Source organism: Somniosus microcephalus, chromosome 12, assembly GCF_052327205.1.
Source record: "Somniosus microcephalus isolate GS21.2 chromosome 12, FLI_Smic_1.0, whole genome shotgun sequence".
Taxonomy (NCBI): Eukaryota; Metazoa; Chordata; class Chondrichthyes; order Squaliformes; family Somniosidae; genus Somniosus; species Somniosus microcephalus.
Window position 1 is genome coordinate 87,530,086 of NC_140998.1, and position 27,226 is coordinate 87,557,311.

A 27,226-nucleotide genomic window follows, 5' to 3' on the forward strand; every position below is an offset into this window, starting at 1 on the left:
AGGGGGGATGGTGATTTAAGGGAATTGCTAAGATTGTTTAAATAACATTGTAGCCATTGTATCCCTCGTTTTCGCCGTCTGCAACCCCCCTGTTGTATAGTTTTACAATTTCACTGTGTTCGTGTGGGATAGTTTGATATTTTGATTATAGTTTCTTTTAGTTAATAAAGCTTGATTTTTTTATCTCTCATCCAAAACACTTGTTCTGTTTTAATATCATTAATTATAAGTTCTTCTACTCAGAACTAAAGGAGGGGTAGCGATTCGAAACCGCTGTTTTGTAAATTGGTTTAGAGTGCAGCAGCAAAAAGACTGCTGGCCAGGTAGATTACCTTAAACCACTTTAAAAGAAGCCCCCGGAATCCTTACATTATGTCCGTGTATAATTGAGACACGGACTGCAGGAGTTGATTATAACAAGTCTTTACTGAATGGAGACAACCTGGAAACTGAAACTACAGAAGCCTGCTAGGGCCTTTTATACAGGGGTGGTCACTGCCGGTACTGCAGTCTGAGACCAGTTATTCCCTTAAAGGTACATACACAACAATTCCTCCCCTTTTAGATAAACAGTACATAACATTCATTTAACAACTAAATAATAACTAATTACAATTACAATTACAGTTGCTAGATACATTGGTTGAAGTTAAGCAATTATAAGTCCAGTCTTTGAGGAGGCTTCCTGATTCTGTCTGGATAACGCCTCTTTGGGATATCAGGTTCTTCTGGCAAGGTTGAGTCGGGATCAATGTCGTTGTTTGGTTCGTCTGCTTCCAATATCACCGATTCTGCGGTAGATGCAATTGGTACTTCGGTTTCATCGCCAGGTGTATCAGATCGTGGTGTGGAGTTGACGTTTTCCAGTGACTCTAGAATCTGGTCAGCATGGCGTCTTACAATGCTCTCTCCAACGTCCACGGTATACATTAGAGGTCCTTGCCGTGTACAGATCGTTCCTGGCTGCCATTTCTCTGTGTGGTAGTCCCGGGCCAAAACTGGTTGACCTATCTTAAAACTCCTGGTCGGCCTTTCATTCATATTCTGAAACTGCCTGTTCTCCACATCTCTTCTGACGTTTGGCTTAACCAAATCCAAGCGGCATCGTAGTCTTCGATTGAAGAACATCATGGCTGGAGTTTGGTTGGTAACCGCATGTGTCGCATTCCAGTAGGCAAACAAGAAGTTATCCACCTTGTGTTGTAGGGGTATATCTTCATTACACATTGCCTTGATAGCCTTCTTGAATGTTTGAACAAACCTCTCGGCCAATCCATTTGTGGCTGGATGATATGGGGCGGATGTGTAATGCTTAACACCATTGTTCTTTAAGAACCTCCGGAACTCTTCAGACACAAACTGTGGTCCATTGTCAGAGCAAATCTGTTCAGGCAGCCCATTCCTGGCGAATATGGTTCGTAAGACTGTGATAGTTTTTTCTGTGGTGGTTGAGGACATTTTTATTACCTCTGGCCACTTTGAATGTGCATCCACTGCAATTAAAAAACATCGAGTCCATAAAGGGACCAGTAAAATCAATGTGCACCCTTTGCCATGGAGATGAGGGCCACTCCCATGGATGTAGAGGGGCTTGTGGTGGGGCGTTTTGGACCTTCTGGCATCCAGTACAGCTCTTGGTCATCTCTTCAATTTCTCTATCGATTCCTGGCCACCACACAAACGCTCTGGCTAAGTTTTTCATTTTTACCCCTCCCAGATGACCCTCATGAAGCTCATTGAGCACTCTATCCTTTAATTTGGGTGGAATTACTACTCTGGATCCACACATCAAGGTTCCTCTGCACACTGACAGCTGTTCTCTTCTCAGCGAGAATGCTGGCAGCAGTGGTTCGCCATGTGCTGGCCATCCCTTCACCGTTAAATCATAGACCCAGGAGAGTGTCGGGTCATTTCGTGTTTCCTTTTCTATGTTTGCATTCGTCACAGGGAGACATTCGACTACAGTCGAGTGGAATAACTCCACTGGATCCACTGCCAGTTCCTCTTCCACCGTCGGCAAAGGTAGGCGCGACAATCCATCAGCATTCCCATGCTGTTTAGTTCCTTTGTACTCGATGTCATATTGGTGTGCCCCTAGGAACAGGGACCACCTGTGTAGCCGTTGTGCCGTCATTATCGGTACGCCCTTCTGAGGGTTGAAAATGGAGACGAGAGGTTGATGATCAGTTAGTAGAGTAAATTTCTAACCGTGCAGGTAGTGATTGAACTTCTTCACCCCCCACACCAGGCTGAGGGCCTCTCTGTCAATCTGGGCGTAGTTATGCTCAGCTGAAGTTAACGAGCGTGACGCAAAAGCTATCGGCCTCTCTGAACCATCAAGGAATTTATGTGACAGTACCGCCCCAATGCCATAGGGAGACACATCACACGCCAGTCTTATCGGTAGTGATGGGTTGTAGTGAGCCAATACTTCTCTTGAAGTGATTAGGTCCTTACTCTTCTGAAAGGCCCACTTACATTCATCACTCCATTTCCATGCTACTCCCGTTCGTAGTAGGGCGTTCAGTGGATGCAGAATTGTGGACAAATTCGGCAAAAACTTATGGTAGTAATTCACCAATCCGAGGAATGACCTCAGTTGCGACACATTTTCAGGCGCTGGAGCCTTAACTAACGCTTCAATTTTGTCAGGGGACTTATGCAACCCCTCTTCATCAATCACGTGGCCACAATATGATACCTGTTTCTTAAAAAACTCGCACTTGGGGCGATTGGCTCGTAGCCCATATTCACGTAGTCTAGTGAGCACCTGCTCTAGGTTGGCAAGGTGTTCACTGTCATCTTCACCTGTCACTAGGATGTCGTCCAAGTAACACTGAGTTCCCGGAATCCCTTGCAGGACTTGTTCCATCGCTCTTTGCCATATCGCCAGAGCTGATGCTACTCCGAATACCAGTCGATTATACTGGTAAAGACCTTTGTGAGTGTTTATCGTGAGATACTTCCTAGAGGATTCTTCAACCTCCATCTGCAAATATGCTTGTGCGAGGTCAATTTTTGTGAAACGCTTCCCTCCAGATAGTGAGGCGAAGATATCTTCTATCCTTGGAAGAGGATATTGTACTGTGTGAAGGACAGGGTTCACCGTCACCTTGAAGTCCCCACAGATGCAAACCTTCCTTGGCTCCTCAGACTTATTGTTTAACGTTTTCTTCATGACAGGAACAATGGGTGTCGCCCACTCGCTCCAGTCTACCTTAGATAACACGCCTGCATTCTCCAGATTCTCCAGCTCTGCCTCGACGGCTGGGCGAATTGCATATGGTACCGGTCTTGCTTTGAAAAACTTGGGAATTGCATTCTCCTCTATTTTTATCGAGGCGGTTACACCTTTAAGAGTGCCCAGTTCTTGTTGAAATACCTCTTTGGCGTCAGCTAAGATTGTTGACAATCGTCCAGGAGTGACGTCATCATCCTTTTTACCAGCCACCGTCAGTGCCTATCTAAACTTATCTTTCTGATCCATTCATGTCCCAATAGCGGTGGTCCACCATCTTGCAGAATGTAGAGATACAATTTCCGTATTTTCTTGCCGTTGTATTCGACAGGCACCCTTATTTTTCCTCTGGGGTATACTTTTTGCCCCGTATACATCCTCAAGACAATGGATGTCTCTCTCAAGGGTATGTGTGAGAATAGCCGCTCGTAGTCTCGTCGATTCATGACGGTTAGAGCTGATCCTGTATCCAATTCCATTTTGACTTGGGACCCTGTTATCGTGAGGGTGACCCAAATGGTTCGGTGGTCCTCTTTTGCGATTATGTTGTGAAGTTTGAGACAGCTTAGTCTCTTGTTCCCGGATTCACTATTGCTCATCTGGTCTTCGGAACTACTGTCCGTCATCTTTTGTACTTTCCTGTACGGTTCCTTAGTAGCCTTTTTATTGTCGTTGGTCTTCTTCCCAGACCTGCAAACTCGTGCAATGTGTCCCATCTTTCCGCATTGCCTGCATATTTTGTCCTTGGACCAGCAGCCCTTCTGGTCATGGTTTGTTCTGCCGCAGGGATAACATTTTGCAAATCCCCGTGTCATTTCGTGGGTGCCGTATTCCTGTGGCTTTTGTTGTATTTCCGCAGTTCCCCTTGTTGCTGCTTCGTACGATACTGCCACGCTGAAAGCCTTATCTAGCGTCAGCTCTTTCGCTGAGAGTAACCTCTTCTGGGTTCCTTCACTCAGGAGTCCACAGACAAATTTGTCCCGTAAGGTATCTGCCAGTCCTGCTCCGAACTGGCAGTGCTTTGATAGCTTGCGTAATTCCATAAGGTAATCAGCATTGCTCTCATTTTTATGCTGATTTCTCCTGTGGAATTTAAATCTTTCTGCTATCAGCAGCGGTGTAGGATTTAGGTGTTCCTGTAGGATATCAACAATTTCGTTAAAACTCTTCGCCTTCGGTTTGGATGGAGTAATCAGGTCCCGCAATAGGCCGTACGTTCTTGCGCCCATTAAATTTAGCAATACCAATGCCTTTTTCTCATCGGCTATTTCATTTGCCTCGCAATATACCTCGACTCTTTCCACATACGTGGTCCAGTCTTCTATTGCATTATCGAAGGCAGTGATATCGGCAGTCTTTGGCATCTTGAAAATCTAAGATGGTGCCTCCCGCGCTTTGCCTTCGTCCCCGATGGATCAAAATGGCACCTCCCGCGCTTTTCCTTCTTCCCCGCCGAGTTAAGATGGCGCCTCCCGCGCTTTCCCGCCGCTGCCGCTGCTGCCAACGCTGTTGCTGGTGATTATATTTATTTTACAATCCTGTAATGGCAACGCCCTATGGTCTTCGCACCTCCCCGATCGCTGCTGCCAACGCCGCTCTCCGCGGTATTTTTATTTTTCTATCGCGCTTCAATATTTGCTCCGTTAATTGAAGAACCATTCCCGTCGTGGAGCGGACCCTCTGGAACACTTCCCTCCCTCTTCTTAGGTCCGAACGCTGCCCGGCTTCGAAGCACCGGCCGCGCCCTGTGTGCTCCACCCTCTCTCTCTCTCTTTGCTTCCCGACTCGCTGCCCGGCCCCGTTGCAGAGCCACCCGATCGAGCTCTAGCCCGCCGCAGCCCAGGAAGGATCAGTGCACTACCTGCCACCAGCCCGATTAGCTGGGAAACCACAGACTGGAGAACAAAGCCTGGCTCTCGACAGTCTCTCCTGCACTTTTCAATTCGATGATTTGGAGGGCGGTTGCCCACGGTCGACGCCTGTTTCTCGAGTTTCTTTGGATTATTTTTTTTTTTCTTTCTTCTGGCTTCGACCTTCAATAACATCGTCTGAGGTGCTGCCGAGTTGCAGGTAAGTTCGTTTCTTACTCGTCGCCAGTATTATGTCCGTGTATAATTGAGACACGGACTGCAGGAGTTGATTATAACAAGTCTTTACTGAATGGAGACAACCTGGAAACTGAAACTACAGAAGCCTGCTAGGGCCTTTTATACAGGGGTGGTCACTGCTGGTACTGCAGTCTGAGACCAGTTATTCCCTTAAAGGTACATACACAACAGACAGCAAGCCGCTTCTAGGCCCCTGCTGAGGAAATGGCTTCTGCCATTGAGAACAACATGAATGAAACCAACCCGCAACCCCTAAGCCAGCCAATGCAGTAATAATTCCAAAGACCAAACATGTACATTTTGAATACAAAAACGTATTTATTTTACAAACTCTGTGTGTGTCATTTCCTCATGACAAACTAACAGAAAGAAACACAATAAAACAGTCATTAACATAACTGGTTCTCATAACCTGGAGATAATGTCCAAAACACTAAACAAAAATTTGACCACGAACCTCGGCCTTTAATAAAAAATTGACCAACATTTTGTCACACCTCCTACTTTTTGCCCTTCGAGGGTGATCTCCTTCCCTTGCGCACTTCCCCCCTTCCCACCCTACTGACCCCAGTGGCTGCAGCAAGGCTGGTGGAAGGCTGCTGATTGTCAGAACCTGAGCCTGCAGATGCCCTTGAAGGACAGCCTCAACCAGCTCTGGGCCTGGAGGGCCCGGCTGCAGACTGCACCAACTCTGCATGGACGGCAGCAGTCTGTCCTAAAGGTGGTGGCAAGTGCAATGGAGAAGTGACAGTGGTGGCAGCAGGAATGCTGTCATCTTGAGAGAGGACAGCAACTCCCTGCTCGACCAACACACTGGCACTCCCACGAGGCAGCACTTCAGCATCCGGAGCAATCTGCTGGAGCACAGATTGCTGGCCTGCTGCGGCGCAGTGAGAGCCCTGGGGAAATGTGTCCGAACCAGCGAGGATGGCAGCAGTCAGTGCTCGCGTGGCCTCAATCTGAGTCTGCATGAGAGCAGTCAGAGATGGGGTTATGGCAGCCAGTGATTGAATTGCAGCACTTAGCATTAGCGTGGCATCTGCCTGTGCTACAGCGAAGTGCTCCACACTCCTTGCCAGTGATTCAATGCATTCGGGCACCCTTCCCACTGCACCCATGAGCTGAGGGTGCATGTCCACCGCTTGGGTGTTCATTTCAGCGATGAGCCGCTCCTCCTCTGCATCCAGTGCTGCAGCCCGCTGGGTCCTGGATCTTCACCCTCATCAGACCCTTCCCCCCTGCTCCCCTCCAGGGAAGGCGTGTTCCCAATGTGGGCATGAGCTTCCTCGGGAGAGGGTGGCGCTGATGCTCCGGCTTCATCTTCCTCCTCGCCTGCAGCTTCACTCCCACTGGCAGCTTGAGGGCCCGTCTCCTCAGCTGGTGAATCACCATCTGAAAGCAGGGAGGTACAAGAGTGGCTTTAGCGTGAGGACAGGGTGGCAGTAAGGGAGGAATGAGTGCAGCGATTTAGTAAGTTGGATTGAAAGTGTCAAAGGCTGGTGTTGTGAGGGACAAGTGGAAGGAGAGAGGACAAAAAGGTGATGACCTTACCATTGCTGTCCAGAACGGGGTCGGCCTCTCCAGTGGTGACAGGACCGATCACTCGGCTTGCCACAATCCTGTGGACGCTCGCCTCAAGATTGCTGAGGGGTTGCAGCTGAGGCCGCCCTCCACCTGTCCGTTGCTGCTGTCTCCTATTATGAGATAGCTTGGCCTGCAAGAAAAAGGATGGTGTCTGAGTAAATATACAGCCATTCTCCTGCCTGATGTGCCTCCCATAGGTGAATAGCCCTTACTCTATGCAGCCATGGTCTTGCCTGATGTGCCTCCCATAGGTGAATAGCCCTTACTCTATGCAGCCATGGTCTTGCCTGATGTGCCTCCCATAGGTGAATAGCCCTTATTCTATGCAAAGTGTAGAATGTGCGTGTGTGTTTCATGAGAGTGCCATAGGTGTTGGATGAGTGTTGGGCATTGGGATTTTAAGACCCTCTGGCCATAGAGTGAGGTTGAGATGGAGGGATGGAGAGGTATTGAAAAAAAGCCACTCACCCTGACGACCCAAGTGAGGTCGTTGAACTTTTTGCGACATTGAGTATGGGTCCTGGGCACCATGCTCCTGGAGGAGACGCTCTGAGCCACATCCCTCCACACTCTTCTGTACTCGCGTGGCAAAGGCCTCCTGCCACTCTCTGGGTACAGTATTGATCTTCTGCGCTCCACCGCGCCAACCAGAGCCTCCAAGGCCCGCTCGCTGAAGTGCTGTGCTTGTTCTCTCACCCTCTCCATAGTCCTCGGCTGCAAGCTTTAGGCACAGGTCTCTCCAGGCCGAGATTCAAGGCTCCAATGAGCAGGGTGTGGCTGGAGAGCAAGATTGACCCTCCCCTTTAAGAACTGTCCGGCGCCAGTGTGTCTGTGCTCCATCGCTAACTGACATCACCTGCACTGCGCCCGCGCTCTGAGTTAGCACCTCACTCCTCGGCCTTTGCGCCTTAAGACAGGTGTGTAGCGCCTGATTTAGTGCTCCAATCAACTTCACCGGCGATGAAAGCCAAGTTTGCAGTCGAAGGCGATAATTAGCGCCAGTCGCTAAACATTGCGCACGGCCGATAATGGCGCCCCAAATGGGGTGATACTGAATTTTTCCCCCTTCGTATTTTGGCTATGTCCTCCAGTTCCTTTACAGCAGAGATTCTTGGTGACATGAGGTGGGTCTGTCAGTGTCTCGAGGGAGGAGAGATGGATTTGTGTTTTGGACACAGGAGACCCTTTACAAAAAAATGGTGCTGGCTGAATAGCCTGCAAAGTCTTGTCAGGACGATTTTCATAAAAGGAAATAGGTTTTTAAAACTTGGGCTCTTCCTGGCCATCAGGTTTCTATATTGTTCTGTATTTGTTGACGTACTCCTATTGTTTTTGTAGCTGGAAACCAATAAAAAAAATATTTTCTGCAATGATAGCACAGTTTTCCTTTGGGTAGTTGACACTCATTCAGAAGTTAGGACAGGGAGTCTGTCAATTTATTTCCCATATAGACAAGTTTCAAAACCACTGCTTATGGGGATGATACGTTACTGTATGCAGCTCCAACCTACTGACTTCCCCATTTCACTTGAGCGCGTTAGGCTGCGTGCGAGCAACCCTCTCGTGAGAGGAGAGTTGTCAATTACCATATGTTAATCACTCAATTAGAGCGATATTTTAACACACTTTTAACTTTAATGTCGGGTTCACGGTTTTTCCGGGTTTCCTGAAACTCACCAGTGAAAGCAAGACGAGTACACAGCGGCAATTGAGGGGGCTGAATCAATCTCAGGCAAATATGACAAAAATAATCAGTACTCACAGCTGCTTTCTTACCTGCTAGTTTTGTGTGTTGTGTGCAGTTTTGGTTGCCTTATCTGAGGCAGGATGTTCTTGCCATGGAGGGAGTGCAGCGAAGATTCACCAGACTGATACCTGGGATGGCAGGAATGACGTATGAGGAGAGATTGGGTCAATTAGGCTTATGTTCGCTAGAGTTTAGAAGAATGAGAGGGGATCTCATTGAAACTTATAAAATTCTAACAGGACTAGACAGACTAGATGCAGGAAGGATGTTCCTGATGGCGGGGGAGTCCAGAACCAGGGGTCACAGTTTAAGGATAAGGGGCAAGCCATTTAGGACTGAGATGAGGAGGAATTTCTTCACCCAGGGAGTGGTGAACCTGTGGAATTTTCTACCACAGAAGGCAGTTGAGGCCAATTCATTACATATATTCAAGAAGGAGTTAAATACATTTCTTAAGGCTAAAGGGATCAAGGGATATGGGGAGAAAGCAGGGACAGGGTACTAATTTGGATGATCAGCCATGATCTCATTAAATGGCGGAGCAGGCTCAAGGGGCCGAATGGCCTACTCCTGCTCCTATCTTCTATGTTTCTATGTTTCTATGCTAGTGGGAAGGGGTTTGTTCACAGTACTTTTGTTGAGAGTTAACTTTCTACACTGTGGAGGTTTGCTCTATCATATCAGCATGGGTGCCGCTTATGCTGCCTTAGATTGGACCTCAGATGGGGACCAAGATGACTAGCAAGAGCACCCACAGCCTGCTGGTCACAGACCTGTAGCTGAACACCAGAAAGGGGACCGGCGGAGAAGTGCAGCTCACAGGAGGCACTAACCACGAAACCGGGTTTACAGGCAGAGGCTCAGTTTCCTTGACATGTCTGAACACCAGTGTGTCAGGAGGCTCAGGATGTCACGTCAGGTGGTGGCAGACCTGCAGCATCCTAGAAGAAGACCTGCTGGACCTGGTGGCCACGCGTTACCAGTGGCTGTCAAAGTCACCACCGACCTCAACTATTTTGCCTCCAGTTCCTTCCAGGACTCTGCCGCAGACATATTCAGGATCTCCCAGTTGGCTGCCCACAAATGCATATGGCAGGTCGCTGATGGGTTGTTTGCCAGGGCCGGCAATTATGTCAACTTTGCCTGCAATGATGCCAGTCAGAATGAGCGGGCATTTGGCTTTGCAGCTTTGGCTGGCTTCCCACAGATGCAGGGTACCATTGACTGCACGCGTGACAATCCAGGCACCCCAACCAGGAGTATTTGTCAACTGTAAGGGCTTCCACTCCAACAATGTGCAGCTGCTGTGCAACCACAAAAAGATGTTTATGCAGGTGTGCGCAAGATTCCCAGCCAATGCCATGATGCTTTCATGCTGCAGCAGTCCAAGCTCCCTGATCTCTTCGGACTTGGAAGCAGACTTAAGGTGTGCCTGCTAGGCGATAAGGGATACCCACTGCAAACTTGGCTCATGACATAGAAACATAGAAACATAGAAGATAGGAGCAGGCGTAGGCCATTCGGCCCCTCGAGCCTGCTCCGCCATTCAATGAGATCATGGCTGATCATCCAAATTCAGTACCCTGTCCCTGCCTTCTCCCCATATTCCTTGATCCCTTTAGCCTTAAGAAATATATCCAACTCCTTCTTGAATATATTTAATGAATTGGCCTCAACTGCCTTCTGTGGTAGAGAATTCCACAGGTTCACCACTCTCTGGGTGAAGAAATTCCTCCTCATCTCTGTCCTAAATGGCTTACCCCTTATCTTTACACTGTGACCCCTGGTTCTGGACTCCCCCGCCATCGGGAACATCCTTCCTGCATCTAGTCTGTCTAGTCCTGTTAGAATTTTATAAGTTTCAATGAGATCCCCTCTCATTTTTCTAAACTCCAGCGAGTATAAGCCCAATCGACCCAATCTCTCCTCATACATCATTCCTGCCATCCCAGGTATCAGTCTGGTGAATCTTCGCTGCACTCCCTCCATGGCAAGAATATCCTTCCTCAGATAAGGCGACCAAAACTGCACACAATACTCAAGGTGTGGTCTCACCAAGGCCCTGTACAACTGCAGCAAGACATCCTTGTTCCTGTACTCGAATCCACTCGCCACGAAGGCCAACATACCATTTGCCTTCTTAACCGCCTGCTGCACCTGCATGCTTACCTTCAGCAACTGGTGCACAAGGACACCCAGGTCTCGTTGCACTTCCCCTTCTCCCAATCTATTGCTGTTCAGATAATAATCTGCCTTCCTGTTTTTGCCACCAAAGTGGATAACCTCGCATTTATCCACATTATACTGCATCTGCCATACATCTGCCCAATCACCCAACCTGTCCAAATCATACTGGAGTTTCTCGGCACCTTCCTCACAGCACACACGCCCACCCAGCTTTGTGTCGTCTGCAAACTTGGAGGTATTACATCTAGTTCCCTCATCTAGACACCCATCAGAAACTCAACCACTGAAGCCCAACAGCGCTACAATGAATGCCATATCACCACTGGATGTGTGATTGAACAGACCATCGGCATGCTGAACATGTGCTTCAGGTGCCTCGACAGATCTGGAGTCGCCATTTAGTACGCACCAGCCAGGGTCTCCAGAATACCTTAGCCTTGGCCTTACAGGGCATTGCACAACAGAGGGGCTTGGACCTGCAAGAGGAAGAAGTCAAAGAGCTCAGATCCTCTTCAGACGATTCGGAAGGGGAAGAGGAAGAAGAAGGAGGAGGAGGAGGGTAATGAGACCGATGCGCCTCCAGCTGCTCACATTACTGCCCAGAATGCGCGCTTCACTTAGGTTGCAGCAGTGGACCCATGTCACCAGAAAATGCAACGGTCACTCTTCCCCTGGCGCACCCCCCCTCCCCCCAATTCCACTGACACAAAGCAGTCCTGCAACCAATCAACCACCCATCGAACATCCCCCCCCATTGACCCCCATCAATTCATGTCTTCCCATGCATCATCAAACAAGTTAGAAGGCCACTTACCACCCAACATCCAAGAATGGACAAGATGAGAAAGTGGTGAAAAAATAACATTTATGTGAGCTAAATAAAGAACAAAAACTTACCAAAACAACATTTTCTCAGATATGTGCATACCACTGTGCAATTACAAAGCCTTACTCTTCCTTTTTCTGCTACTCCTACATGGTGCAGTCTGTGTGGTTTCAGCAGAGGTAGAGGCATCTGCTCACATTCCCGCTCTGGCTGCTGAGATGCTTGTGGCTGACGTCCTCTGGGATTTGGAGTCCGTGAGGGCCCCGCCAAAGACTGCTTCACCTGCACCTGTGCAGGGGCAGACTCGGCCATCGGGAGACGAGGCAGCAAGTGAGCTTCTGACCGAGAGGTGAGCTGTGGGTGAGAAGTGGCAGAGCTTTGAGTGGAGTCACCATTCGCCATCATCCCTCTCATGGCCCAGCCAGAGTTCACTGCTACCACTGTGCTGGAGGACAGTATCGTGCAGATCAGTGCTGCCCTGTAAGGCCAAGGCTAAGGTATCTGTTAACCTATTTAAGGTGGCAGACATGTTGGCATCCAGAGTTTGCACAGTGGTGTTCAAGGCGTGCATGGACTAAGTGCTGGCCACTCTATCCATGGTAAAAGATATCATCTCATTGGCCTGCACCATCACCTCCCTCATGCTGGAGCTGGACTTCTCTAATCTCTCTGCAATCACGGTGAGTCTACTTTGAAGACCTATCGGTGCATCGCACATTGTCTGCTGCTGCTCAATGATTCTCCTCTTCATCGATGGCCCCCGGGGCACAGCATCTGTGTCCCGGTGAGCAGAGCTTGGAGAAGGCAGCGCCCTCTGCTGTGGACTCTCCACTGCTGTCCCTGACTCCACCATCTGCTCTTGTTCACTTGTGAACTGTGAGTCACCAGGTGAAAAACCCAACTATCTGTCTTTCTGGTCTCAGCCCCTCTGCCAATCACTCACTTACCAACAATCTGTATTGGTATAGAAGTAGAAAAATTGAAAACATTGCTAATCTATAGTGTTTTGCACTGTTGTATTTCCTGCCTGACTTTAACATCGTGATGGCCTGCTTATTTAAGGTGTTGAATGTGGAAGATTGCAGTTCAGATTGGAATATTGATATTCACATATGCTTGTTGAGTTTAATCATATTTTTTTTAGAAGCTGACTTCTTTTTTGGAACATGTCAAGTTAGACTATGCTAAAATTATCTAAAGTAATTTTCTGTGTATATCATCAGTTTCACAGAAGTAGAAGCTACCTTTCAGCAACAACCGCAAAACAAACCAATCATTACTTCCAAAAAGAAACTTCATTTACTAAGCAGCTGAGAAACTGAAAAACCAGCCAAAATATAGTTACAGGCATAAGCTTAGAAATTGTGATATAGAAATGTGATCGCGCCCGAAAAGGAGCGCACAGGGGGCGGAGCGAGCACTGAACACGCCTTTTCACGTGGTTGCTCTCATCAGTATTGCAAATCTCATTTCCCCACACTTCACATCTTCCACACAACATACAAACTATTTTACCATGACAGGCACATTCTCAAACCGCTTCACAAGGCTGTCACTAACACATTCCCTTCGTTCTTGCAGGAGAAGGTCTCGCACAACATGCAGCAGGAGGAGGCTGAACCCGCCTGCACATGCTGCCCCGTCTGGAAGAGAACGCACTGGCCATCACGGGCAGGGGGAGAGTCATGGCCATGGCGAGTGACAACACTGGAGGAGACATCGTGCAGGGTTTCTTCACACCTTCTCTTTTTCCCTTCTTACTTCTATCTCACCCTACCCACTCTGCACGACAAACTGCAGCTGCTTTCAGCAGCCACTTCTCTCTGCTCTCCCTTCACGCTAAAAGTTACCCTTGTCTCTCTCTTTCATTGCAGGTACCAAAAATGTCCATGCCCCTGTGCCAGTTCAGGAAGAGCAGCCCAGCCTTCCTGAAGATTCACTTGATCTGACCCTAGCAAGCACCAGCTCAAAGACTGGCACCACGCGTACATTAGAGGTTAGGCTAGTGGAGGGGTCTTCACATGGTGAATCACTGGCCATAAGTGTGGAGGGGCTAGGGCAGGGGGATAGGACACCACAGGTGCCAGTTTGCTGGAGGGCGAGATCTCGTACTAGCTCTGCTGCAGAGGACTCATTGCAGACTTCAAGGGCTGAGGCAAATGAGCGTACACTAGGAAATGTAAGGTGGGGGACAAATGTTGAAAGAGGAATTGGGGTTGTGGTCACTGGTACCGCAGGCAGATGATTCCCTCCCAGATATCCCGGCCAGAAAGGGGCTGTCTGGGTTGTAGCCTTCCTTCTGCTTCCTCCTCTTCTGCTTCTCCCTCTTCTGCTTCTTCCTCTTCTGCTTCTTCCTCTTCCCTCTGCGAGCAGATTGTCCCCTTTGCTCCCTCTGCTTCATCTCCATGTTCCCCCCAGGACTGTGAGCAAGTGATCTTCTCAGAGGCCTTCCTTTAACATCCAAAGCCTTGCAAGCATCCAGCAGCACTCAATGCACACTTTAACAACTTTTTTAATGTATTGCACCAAACTACTACTTCAATAAAAATCCACTCCAAAAGCTGAAATCCAAGCTTACCTGAAAGATGTGTGTGTCCCTTTAAGAAGTGCTGACAGCGTCTCTGCAATACCACTGCACTCACGTTTTTCCATGTGCGGTTTGGAGGGACCAATATGGCATACAGTGATGTCCAAAATCACAGTTGTGCGTCAAATCAGGTGTTGCACGCCGATTGACGTCACGATCTGCACATTAGCGTTGGAGAGTTGAGTGCCGGCAACGGCAGCGCTATCGACCTCTCCAAAATGGCGGCCATCGTGTTCTGCACCAGAAGCGGGCGGAAGGGAGGCTGCCACAATTTTTTCAAGAAAACCACCGTTAATACGCGACGCTAATGTAGGGAATTTCTAAGCCAAAGTGTCAGTAACCTATTAAACTCAAAAGTCATCATAAATAAGCCCAATCCTGGCCTTGAAAAACATTACATCACTGATCAGGAGCCAGAAACCCTGGCTGATCTTTTCCCTTCCCAACCCAGGAATGCTGAAGCCAATTACGAACATAGGAAAATGATGGGCAGGAAAATGACTAGTCCATCTAGCCTGTGCCACACAGCTGTGATGCCTTTCACAATACATAAACTCCCCACTCCACCTGGAGTCATGTAATCTCCTGGGAGAGGCAAAACATCAGATAAAAAACCCAGGCCAATTAGGAGAAAAAAGTGTAAAATTCCTCTCCGGCCCCCAAATTGAAGCCCTTCTACTGTTGCTTGAGCCAACTCGGCACAAATGACAGATCAAACTTGGGCTTTCTGGTCTAAGTGATTCAGAGCGAGGGAAAAATTTGTGACCGTCACGAGAGCTGCCGGTGTTACTGGCAACCCGCATCAACGTCCGCTGAAAATGGCCGAAGCTCTACCGGAGAAAAATTCACGCTGGGGGGGCTAAAGATTTTTAGCCCAGTGCTAACTTACTGTGTAACCCCCCTCCTGGTGGCATTAGTGCAGGCATGGAAGTCAAAGTTCCCGTCCTGAAGTGGCTTTCCAACTTCTAACAGCCTCTGGGAGCGAGCCTATGGAGTTTGCCAAGGAATTGTAGGTAATTAAAAGGATTATAAATTAAAAGGGCAATGTGTTCAGAACTAATAAAAATTAAAATGAAGTGAAAAAATTGCAGTTTTCAGCCCTTACTGCCTTTTAAAAAGAATTAACATTGAAAAGAAGTCCCAAATGGGAGTCTTCAGCTGTTAAAGCTGAATTCATTTCCAAACCTAAAAAAATGGGAAAAGTGCTTCAGCAACAACACAAATGGCTCAGCAAGCCAGGGAAGGGACACCCAGGGTTTCGCATGCAACACTCCAGCTTTGTGCAGGGGGTCAACACTGGAAGAGAGGACCTCTACTCACAGGGGGCCAGGAGGCCCTCCAGAAAGAATGATGTGGGACCAGATCGCCGAGGCCGTCACTGCCAGCAGTATTGTCCCCACCACCTGGCTCCAGTGCCCAAAGAAGCTTCATGACCTAAGACCAGTGGTCAAGGTCAGTGAATGCATCTTCAAAAACCATCTCCTACCAACTGCACCATTAGCATCACACACTGCTCAATGCACGACTCTCCCCACCCCCAATCACTCACCTACCAATGATCTGCACCAATCACAAGGCACATCTCCCATTCCTAGCCTCACCTCACCCCCTTGGAGGAAACGGTGCAGGCCATTTTTGGCAGGGGCATGGCTGAGCCCTTGGCCAGCAGTGGGGCTGAAAGGGTACAAGATGCTGGTATCCTCATAAGTTATCCTCCTTCTGGCATACAGCTCTTGCTTTCCCGCCCTCTCCTCACCACAACTCTACCCTTGTGCCTTCCTCATTTCACACACCCACAAAATGCAGCCTGCCCAGTCAGTGGGTGACCAAGAAGAGGGAGAGGAGAGTGAAGAAGAAGAAGAAACTCCTCAAGTTTGACCAGTAAGGCCATTTGCAGTGTCCCCCACTGAAAGTCAGTAGCATTTCACCAGCCATGCTGCAGCCACTGGGGTAGCACTGAGTGACATCAGTAGGATAAGCAAAGGCACACACATGACAGTCACTAAGAGAATGCATAAGGGTGATGAGTTGATTTCTTGATGTCATATTGGATGGATAGATGTATAAAGTTGGATTGGAAAGTTTTCTTTGTGGTGGTTTTTATTTCAGCATCGTGGCCAAGAGGACGTTGTGATGGTCAGTAACAGAGGGACAGTAAGGTGTGGGACAAATGTTGAAAGGGGAACTGGAGTTGTGGTCACTGGCACCGCAGGCAGATGATTCCATCCCGGATATCCCAGCCAGAAAGGGACTGTCTGGGTTGCATCCTTCCTTCGGCTCCCTCCTCTTTCCTCTGTGAGTGGATGCTGTTAATCTGAAACGGCAGCATAAAATGCTGAAAATACTCAGCCGGTCAGGCAGCATCTTGACCTGAGACGTGAACTCTGCTTCTCCCTCCACGGATATTGCCTGACTGAGTATTTGCAGCATTTTCTGTCTTCTCAGAGGCCCTCCTTTACCATCTGCGGCCTTGCAATCAGCCAGCAGCACTCCCTACAGGCTTCAAAAACTTTTACCATGTATTGCAGCAAGCCACTACTTCAGTAAAATCAAAAAAGCCAGTCCAAAAGCTCAAATGCAAACTTACCTGAAAGCACCTCCGTGAGCCTGTTAGCATGCTGGGTTTACCTGGCGTGCTTAAAACCCAGCGCTGAACTCAGCGCTAGGGTCGAGGTTTGCCACGGTGATGTTAAGTTGGCATTGCACGCTGACTGATGTCACCGATACCTCATTTAAATCTGCAGAGCGATATATCTTAACGGCAGCACTGCCGGACCTGGGAAAATGGAGGACGGCATGGGACTGCCCTCTTTTCACCATTTTGTGCTGCTAATGGGTGGCGTAAAGCCCCTGAATTTTTTGCCCAATGTGGTTATTCACTGAGACACTGAGAGAGCTCTTTAAACTTCATCTTAAAATGAAATTCAAATGCTTAGATTCAAATACGTCTCAGGTGAACATAAAAGATCCCATCGCACTATTTCGAAGCAGAGCAAGGAGATTTTCCCTGGTGTCCTGGTCAACATTTATCCCACGACCAGCATCACTAAAACAGGTTATCTGGTCATTGTCACATTGCTGTTTGTGATTCCTTGCTGTGGCTGCTACATTTCCCTACATTGCAACAGTGACGATGGCCGGAATGTTCCCATCAAAAAATGGGTGGGTTTGGAGCGTGGGGGCAGTTAAATTGTTAAAAATGTGAATCCTGACCTCAACCCGCCTCCAACCTGCCCATTTCCGATTTCCCTGGAGTCAGGACAGGGGGTGGCGACCAACCTGCTCCCAGGGAGAGTTACCTCAATTTAAATACTGTAATGAGGCTGGAAGCCTCTATTTTCCCCTCCATTTTGAATTTCAGGGCACGATTTTGCCAGCCCTGGGAGGCGGGACTGCCGGAAAATGGCAGAATTTGGGGGAGGATGCCCAACCCGCCTCCATGCCATCTTCCCAGGAGGCGGGTAGCCGTCCCGTGTCGGGTCCCGTCTCCTTTGAGGCGGGTTGGGATTAAAGCCTATTAACTGCCTGCTAACAGGTAGTTAACAGGCAGAAGATAGGATTATCCCCTTTTTGCCCTCACAAGTGTGGGCTTCCCGGAGGCTCCGAAACACGTCAGCTCAGCGAGGCGAGTACTGGGTCTGCGGGGGTCGGGGGGCAGGGTGCAAAAGTGTGGTGTGAAGGTAAGTGATGGGTGCAAGAGTGTAGCGGTGAGTATCTGAGGTAAGGGCAAAGTGTTTTTAAAAGTGTACTTACCTTTGTTTCTTCCTGCAGGCTTCAGTCGGTTTGTATGCGGAGAATCTCGGACCTCCGCGTTGGGATTGACAGGTGGCCGTTGCATTCACAGATGCAACAACCATCTCAATTCTGTTAAAGAAAAAAGTTTGATGGGGTCTTGTATTCAAGACCTCATCAAACTGCAGAGAATGTCACTGTTTGACAGCTTCACAGAGCTGTCAAACGATGACAATTCATCTGTCAAAAATTTGTGACAGATGAAACATCATACGTTGACGTGCTCTGCAACCGGCTGTCCCTTAATTGGCCTGCTAAGCCCACTGGGCAGGCTTATCAAGGTCAATCAAGGGAAAATAGCATGAGTTGGCCACAAATCGATGGAGGCGGGACATTGACGCAACAAGCAGCAGTCCCGCCTCCAACGCGCCCCCAGTCACAAAATTGCCCCCTAACTGCCTGTGGATGGGTTTCACACAATTCATGAAACCCAGCAGTTAAACCAAGGTGGGGACTGCTGCATCCAGGAGATAAGTGGATTTATCCAGGATCCCGACCATACCCACCCCCCGCGATCGGAGACCCCCCTCCCCCCATGAGGTCTCCAATCGCTGCCCTGGCCTCCCCCGCCAACGATGAAGATGAGCCCGGCCCCAATCCTCCGCCCCCCCAATCCCTGGCCAACCCCTCCCGCGATCCTCAATTCTCCTGCGCGATCCCCCTGATCCCCGATCCACCCCGATCTCCCCCATCGCCTGCCGATCCCTCTGCCGATCCTGCAACCCTCTGCGATCCTCTCTATCCCCCTCCCATGATCCCCAATTCCCCCGCGCGATCCCCCTGATCCCCGATCCACCCCGATCTCCCCGCTTGCCTGCCGAACCCCGATCTCCCCCATCGCCTGCCGATCCTGCAACCCTCTGCGATCCTCTCTACCCCTCTTCCGATTGCCGACCCCCACCAATCCTCTCTCCCCCCTCCCGATCCCGACCCCCCTCTCGCGATCTCCGACCCCCCTCCTGCAACTGAGGCCTACCTGCCCGCAGCCATCCAGCCACTCATGTTGGCTGGCTGCAGACAGGAAACCGAGGCCTTACATTCAAATTAGGCCCTGCCAGTAAAGTCGGCCTCCCAGGTTTCCCACCCCCCTCGAACCACCCCTCCCCCTGCCACTGCCCCGCACAAACTTTTGGCCAATACTTCAAAAGTACTTCATTGGCTGTAAAGTGCTTTGGGACATCCTGAGCTTGTGAAAGGCCCTATACAAATGCAACTCTTTGTTTCTTTCTTATTGAATGTGAGATGATAGGAATTCAGCTGCAGAAAATAAGAATACCTAAAACAAACTAGTTTCCAAACAATGAGATTGAAAGGAAAGTTTGCAATGTCATAGAGACTACTTTCTTTGAGATCAACTATTGTTTTGTGAAATGTAATGAAGTGATTTTTGGTTGATTTCTTTAATGTTGAGGACACTGGCCCTGATATTAATATGAATCTGGCTTCTGAGTGGCGGGGTGGGTGGGTGGTGGCGGGGGGGGGAAACCCAGAAGTCAACTGAGTGGATCGTAATCTGCGATCTAAACTGAATTTTAGCAATTAATTTTGACTTTCGTGTTTTCGCGTCTCCAAGCTGCGCAGCGGGCGTGATGCGCACCCATATGATGTGATCTTAGCTATTTTTAAAGGGACACTGCACAAATGGAAATTGGAGGTGTTCTGGATGAATGGTGGACATGGGGGTGGAGGGGGGGTGGTCCTGCTGGTGGGAGCGGACCATAGGTTTTAATTTCTTATGTTTCACACTAGGTGAACCTTTGCGACATTAGGGCATCCCTCGCAGCAATGCTGCTCCACCTCCTCTATGTTCTCCTCATCCGAAGATGAGTGTTGAGCCCCTTCGTCCTCCTCCACCTGCAAACCTCTCTGCTGTGCACAATGCAGCACCTCACTATCATTCTGGACACACTCGCTGGCGAGTACTGAAGGGCGCCTCCAGACCTATCTAGGCACCTAAAGCACATCTTCAACACCCGATGATATACCTGGTAGTCATGTGGCTCTCGTTCTAGCTCTCCTGCGCCTCAGTGGTGGGGTTCCTCGCAGGTGTCATGAGCCAAGTTTGAAGGCATTATTCTTTGTCTCCTATGAACCAGCCCATATGTTTGCTTCCTGGAACAAAAAGGTCTGGAATGTTGGACTGCCACAGAATGAAGACCTCATGACAGCTCCTAGGGAATCTGGAGCAGACCTGCATGAACCTCTTCTTGTGGTTTCACACCAGCTGCGTGTTGATATACTAATATTCCTTGCAGTTGAAAAGCAGAGTACTTTTTAAATGGTGAGAGATTGGGAAATGTTGGTGTTCAGAGGGACCTGGGTGTCCTTGTACACAAATCACTGAAAGTTAACATGCAGGTACAGCAAGCAATTAGGAAAGCAAATGGTATGTTGGCCTTTATTCCAAGAGGATTTGAGTATAAGAGTAAAGACGTCTTACTGCAATTATATAGGGCCCTGGTGAGACCACACCTGGAGTACTGTGTACAGTTTTGGTCTCCTTACCTAAGGAAGGATATACTTGCCATAGAGGGAGTGCAACAAAGGTTCACCAGACAGGTTCCTGGGATGGGGGGATTGTCTTATGAGGAGAGATTGCAGAGACTAGGCCTATATTCTCTAGAGTTTAGAAGAATGAAAGGTGATCTCATTGAAATATACAAAATTCTTACAGGGCTTGACAAGGTAGTTGAAGGGAGGATGTTTCCCCAGGCTGGGGAGTCTAGAACCAGGGGTCACAGTCTCAGGATAAGGGGTCGGCCATTTAGGACTGAGATGAGGAGAAATTTCTTCACTCAGAGGGTGGTGCATCTTTGGAATTCTCTACCCCAGGGGGCTGTGGAGGCTCAGTCGCTGAGCATATTCAAGACAGAGATCGATCGATTTTTGAATATTAAGAGAATCAAGGGATATGGGGATAGTGCAGGAAAGTGGAGATGAGGTAGAAGATCTGTCATGATCAACTGCTGCTCAAACTCGCCTCCGTGTCCCTGATCAGTTTCCCGAGCCCTGCTCAAGTAAAATTTGGAGCCAAGTTAAAGACAATTATAAAATACCTCAGTAACGTCTCCTGAAGATGTTAATTGCACCAATAAGTACTTGCCTGCATCCAATTATTAAATCCCCAACTTCGGCATGTAGGTTACTCGCGGACATCCAAACGCACCTCCGTTAAACCCGGAAGTGGGCGCGTTTGAGCCGGGTTGCACTCCCACTCTAAAAATCTGAAATTTTCACCCCACCCATCCACCCACCTGTTCTTGCGGGTTAAAAGTCCCCCCATTATTTCCTTGTATGTCTTGGCGTGCTGGAGCTTTGACAAAAACAGGAACTACATTTCTAACATTTGTTTCACTTCGTCTTTATTGGGAACCACAGACACTAATTTTAGACAGAACCTATTTCCATAAAACTATTTTCAACTCCATTTGATAGAAAGTTCCATTTATGGTTAAGGTTTTTGTTGAAATATGCAGAAATGGTTATTTTCATACACAATAATGCAACTGCTAAATAATTGTCCACATTATAAGGCCTTTAGAAAGGATAGGTGTAGTGTCCGAGTATAAATAATACACGGACTGCAGGAGAACAATAATAACAGGTATTTACTGAACAGAGGGTAAATTAAGACTGAAGTACAGAAGTCTGCTATGGCTTTATATACAGGGGTGGTCACTGCCGGTACTGCAGTCTAGAATCAGTTCTTCTCTTAAAGGTACATACACAACAATTCCTCCCCCTTTTAGATAAACAGTACATAACATTCATTTAACAACTAAATAATAACTTATTACAATTACAATTTTCTCTGTACTACATACATCAACTGAAATAATCATTTATAAGTTCAGTCTTTGAGGAGGCTTCCTGATCCTGACTGGATAGCGCCTTTCTCGAGTATCCTGTTCTTGCGGCGGAGTTGATTCTGGCTCATTGTCATTGGTTGGTTCGTCAGCTTCCAATACCACTGCTTCTGAGGTAGACGCAATCTGTACTTCGGGTTGATTACCAGGTGCACCTCCTCGTGGTATGGGTTTGGCTTGTTCCTGTGACTCTAGAATCTGGTCAGCATGGCATCTCACGATGCTCTCTCCAACGTCCACTGTGTACATTAGTGGTCCCTGCTGTGTGCATATCGTTCCTGGCTGCCATTTTTCTGTTCGTTAGTCGCGGGCCAAGACTGGTTGCCCTATCTTGAAGCTCCTGGTTGGCTTCTCATTTATGTGCTGGAATTGCTTATCCTCAACATCTCGTCTTATGTTTGGTTTGAGCAAATCCAGGCGACATCTTAGCCTTCGGTTGAAGAACATTATGGCTGGAGTTTGGTTGGTGACTGCATGTGTAAGCAAACAAGAAATTATCCACCTTGTGTTGTAGTGGTATGTCGTCATTATGCATTGCCTTTACTGCCTTTTTAAAGGTCTGAACAAACCTCTCAGCCAATCCATTTGTGGCTGGATGATATGGGGCAGATGTGTAATGTTTCACCCCATTATTCCTCAGAAACCTCCGGAAATCCTCGGACACAAACTGTGGCCCATTGTCGGAGCAAATCTGTTCTGGCAAGCCATTCCTGGCAAAGATGGTCTGTAGGACTGCAATCGTTTTCTCCGTGGTGGTGGAGGACATTTTGATGACCTCTGGCCATTTCAAATGGGCGTCCACAGCGATTAGGAACATTGAGTCCATAAATGGACCAGCAAAATCAATGTGTACCCGTTGCCATGGAGATGAGGGCCACTCCCATGGATGTAGCAGGGCCTGTGGTGGAGCATTTTGGACCTTCTGGCATCCTGTTCATCTCTTGGTCATATCCTCGATTTCTTTATCGATTCCCGGCCACCACACAAATGCCCTGGCTAGGCTCTTCATTTTTACCCCTCCCAGATGACCCTCATGAAGCTCATTGAGCACTCTATCTCTCAACTTGGGTGGAATTACCACTCGGGATCCACACATCAAGGTCCCCCGGCACACTGACAGCTGTTCTCTCCTTGGCGAGAATGCTGGCAACAGTGAGTCGCCATGTGCTGGCCATCCCTTCACCGTCAAATCATAGACTCGAGAGAGTGTCGGGTCATTTCGGGTTTCCTTCTCTATACTTGAGTTTGTAACAGGTAGACATTCGACTATGGTCGCATGGAATATCTCAACAGGGTCCACTGCAGGTGCTTCCTCTACCGTAGGCAACGGTAGGCGCGACAGCCCATCAGCGTTTCCATGCTGTTTCGTACCCTTGTACTCTATGTCGTACTGATGTGCCCCTAGAAAAAGTGACCATCTTTGCAGCCGTTGCGCCGTCATCACCGGAATGCCCTTCTTTGGGTTAAAAATGGAGACCAGGGGCTGATGATCAGTCAGTAGGGTGAATTTCTGCCCGTGCAGATAGTGATTGAACTTCTTCACCCCCCACACCAGGCTGAGGGCCTCCCTGTCAATCTGGGCGTAGTTACGCTCGGCTGAGGTTAACGAGCGCGACGCAAAGGCTATTGGCCTCTCTGAACCGTCAAGGAATTTGTGTGACAGCACCGCTCCGATGCCGTAGGGAGATGCTTCACATGCTAACCGAATCGGTAGTGTTGGATTGTAGTGGGCCAATACTTCTTTTGAAGTGATTAGGCATTTACATTTCTGAAAGGCACGCTTACACTCATCACTCCATTTCCATGTTACTCCAGTTTGCAGTAGGGCGTTCAGTGGGTGCAGAATTGTAGATAAATTCAGCAAGAACTTATGGTAGTAGTTCACCAACCCGAGGAACGACCTCAGTTGCGACACATTTTCCGGTGCTGGAGTCTTGACTACAGCCTCAATCTTGTCCGGCGACTTATGCAACCCTTCCTCATCAATCATGTGGCCACAATACGAGAAATGTCTCCTGAAGAACTCGCATTTGGGGCGGTTAGCTCGTAGCCCATATTCCTGTAATCTCGTGAGCACCTGCTCCAGGTTAGCAAGGTGATCTCTCTCATTTTCGCCCGTAACCAGGATGTCGTCCAAATAACACTGGGTCCCCGGGATCCCTTGCAGGACTTGTTCCATCGCCCTCTGCCAAATAGCCGGGGCTGATGCTACCCCGAATACCAGTCGATTGTACTGGTAAATGCCTTTGTGAGTGTTTATCGTGACGTATTTCCTAGATGCTTCTTCCACCTCCATTTGTAGATACGCTTGGGCCAGATCAATCTTTGTAAAGCGTTTCCCTCCAGATAGTGAGGCGAAAATATCTTCTATCCGTGGAAGTGGATATTGTACTGTGTACAGGACTGGGTTCACAGTTACCTTGAAGTCCCCACAGATGCGAACCTTCTTCGGTTCCCCAGGCGTGCTGCTCAATGATTTCTTCATTACAGGAACGATGGGTGTGGCCCACTCGCTCCAGTCCACCTTGGAAAGCACACCCGAACGCTCCAGACTCTCCAGCTCTGCTTCAATGGCTGGGCGGATCGCGTAAGGTACCGGTCTGGCCTTAAAAAATTTTGGGTTTGCGTTATCTTCGATTTTTATCATTGCCGTTACTCCTTTTAGAGTCCCAAGTCCTTGTTGGAACACCTCTTTCGCGTCAGTTAGAATTTTTGACAGTCGTCCAGGTGTGACGTCATCATCCTTTTTATCAGTCACAGTGAGTGCCTGAATGGAATGCCAATCCAATTCTATTTTTCGGATCCATTCATGTCCCAATAATGGTGGTCCTCCATCTGGTAGTATATATAGATACAGTTTCTGTGTTTCCTTGCCGTTGTATTCAACTGGCACCCTTATTTTTTCTCTGGGGTAGACTTTTTGCCCCGTGTATGTCTTCAATACAATGGACGTGTCCTTCAAGGGTATGTGTGAGAATAGCCGCTCATAGTCTCGTCGATTCATGACAGTTAGGGCTGATCCTGTCTCCAATTCCATCTTTACTGGGGACCCTGCTATCATGAGGGTGACCCAAATGGTTCAGTGATCCTCCTTTGCGATCACGTTGTGTAACTTTAGACAACTTAGTCTCCTGCTCCAGGAGTCCTTGTCACTCTCCTGATCTTCCGAACTACTGTCTGTCAATTTCTTTACTTTCTTGTACTTTTCCTTTGTAGTTCTTGTAGTGTTGGTTTTTTTTCCCGACCTGCAGACTCTTGCTATGTATCCCATTTTCCCACATTGCCTGCATACTTTGTCCTTAAACCAGCAGTCCTTCTGATCATGGGTTGTTCTGCCGCAGCGATAGCACTTTTCTGCTCCATACACCATTTCGTTAGCGCTGTATTCTTGTGGTTTCTGTTGTATTTCCGCAGCTCCCCGTGCTGCTGCTTCGTAGGATACTGCCACGCTGAAAGCCTGTTCTAGCGTCAGGTCCTTTTCCGAAAGTAGTCATTTCTGGGTTCCTTCACTCTGGAGCCCACAGACAAACTTATCCCGTAAGGTGTCTGCCAGTCCTGCTTCGAACTGGCAGTGCTTCGATAACTTGCGTAGTTCCGTAAGATAGTCAGCATTGCTCTCATCTTTGTGCTGGTTTCTTTTATGGAACTTGAATCGTTCTGCTATCAGCAGCGGTGTTCCTGTAAGATATTAACAATCTCTTCAAAACCTTTCTCCATTGGTTTAGCTGGGGTAATTAAATTCCGCAATGGGCCGTACGTTCTCGCGCCCATCAAATTTAATAATACCGCGCCTTCTTTCCATTGGCCACCTCATTTGCCTCGCAGTACACTTCAATTCTTTCCACATACGTGGTCCAGTCTTCTACCTCGTTGTCAAAAGCAGTGATACTGCCACTTTTCGGCATCTTCTGTGATATAAAATGGCGCCTCCCGCGCTTTTCCTTCTTCCCCAATGGAATAAGATGGCGCCTCCCGCGCTTTTCCTTCTTCCCCTTGCTGCCACGCTGCTCCTAGCATTCTGCAGGGTAATGGCGGCAACCCGCGGCTTCGGCGTGTCTCACTTTTCCTTCCCCTTGTTTTATTTTCGCTACGCTGCCCGGTTCTTGAGCACCGACCGCGCCCTGTGCGCTCCACCCTCTCTCTCTCTCTTTTCCTCCCGACGACGCTGCACGGCCCCTTTGCAGAGCCGCTCGATCGAGCTCGAGCCCGCCGCAGTCCGGAAGGGTCAGCGCACTACCTGCTACCAGCACGATTTGCTGGAACACCTTGACTGGGGAGCCAAGCCCAGCTCTCCACAGCCTCCCCTGCAACTCTCCGAACTCCGATGGATCCTTGGGCGGTTGCCCGCGGTCGACGCCCGTTGTTCTGACTTCGACCTCCAAGAAGCTCTTCTCAGGGAAAGATCCCCGTGAGGTGATGCAGTACTGCAGGTGAGTTCGAACCTGTTCGTCGCCAATGTAGTGTCCGAGTATAAATAATACACGACCTGCAGGAGAACAATAATAACAGGTATTTACTGAACAGAGGGTACTCTTTTTCTTCGTACCAAAAAAAAACCAAATTGACTGTAAACAAAAGTTCAACTAACACTTAACAAATCATAATAAAATTTGGTTATCCGGGTTGATGATGCACTCCAGTCCCTGCAGCGCCCACCGGTCGCGGAAATACTCAAGCGCACCGGCGCTGAACAGAGGGTAACTTAAGACTGAAGTACAGAAGCCTGCTATGGCTTTATATACAGGGGTGGTCACTGCCGGTACTGCAGTATAGAATCAGTTCTTCTCTTAAAGGTACATACACAACAATAGGGAAACTGGAAAAGGAGGATGGAAGCCTTATTGATTAAAGATACTATTACACCATTAGTAAGAGATGATGTAGGTATGGGAAAGCAATCAGCGGAGACTCTATGGTTAGAATTGAGCAATAAGAGAGGACTTAAAACTCTAGTGGGAGTTGTCTACAGGCTTCCTACTAGCAGCTATGAAATGGCAGAATGTATTAATTCAGAGATTACAGAGGCTTGTAGCAAAGACAAAGTTGTTTTAATGGGAAACTTTAATTTTCATATAGATTGGGAAGAGCAGAGTCCCTCACGTCAGAAAGGTAGTGAATTTCTTGAATGCAAGATAGTTTTCTGGAACAATATGTTCTAGAACCAACAAGAAGGCAGGCCATACTAGCTTTAGTAATGAGTAACGAGCTAGACTTAGTTAATAATCTAACAGTAAGGAAACCTTTATCTAACAGTGATCAAGATATGATCAAATTCAGTGTTACGTTTGAAA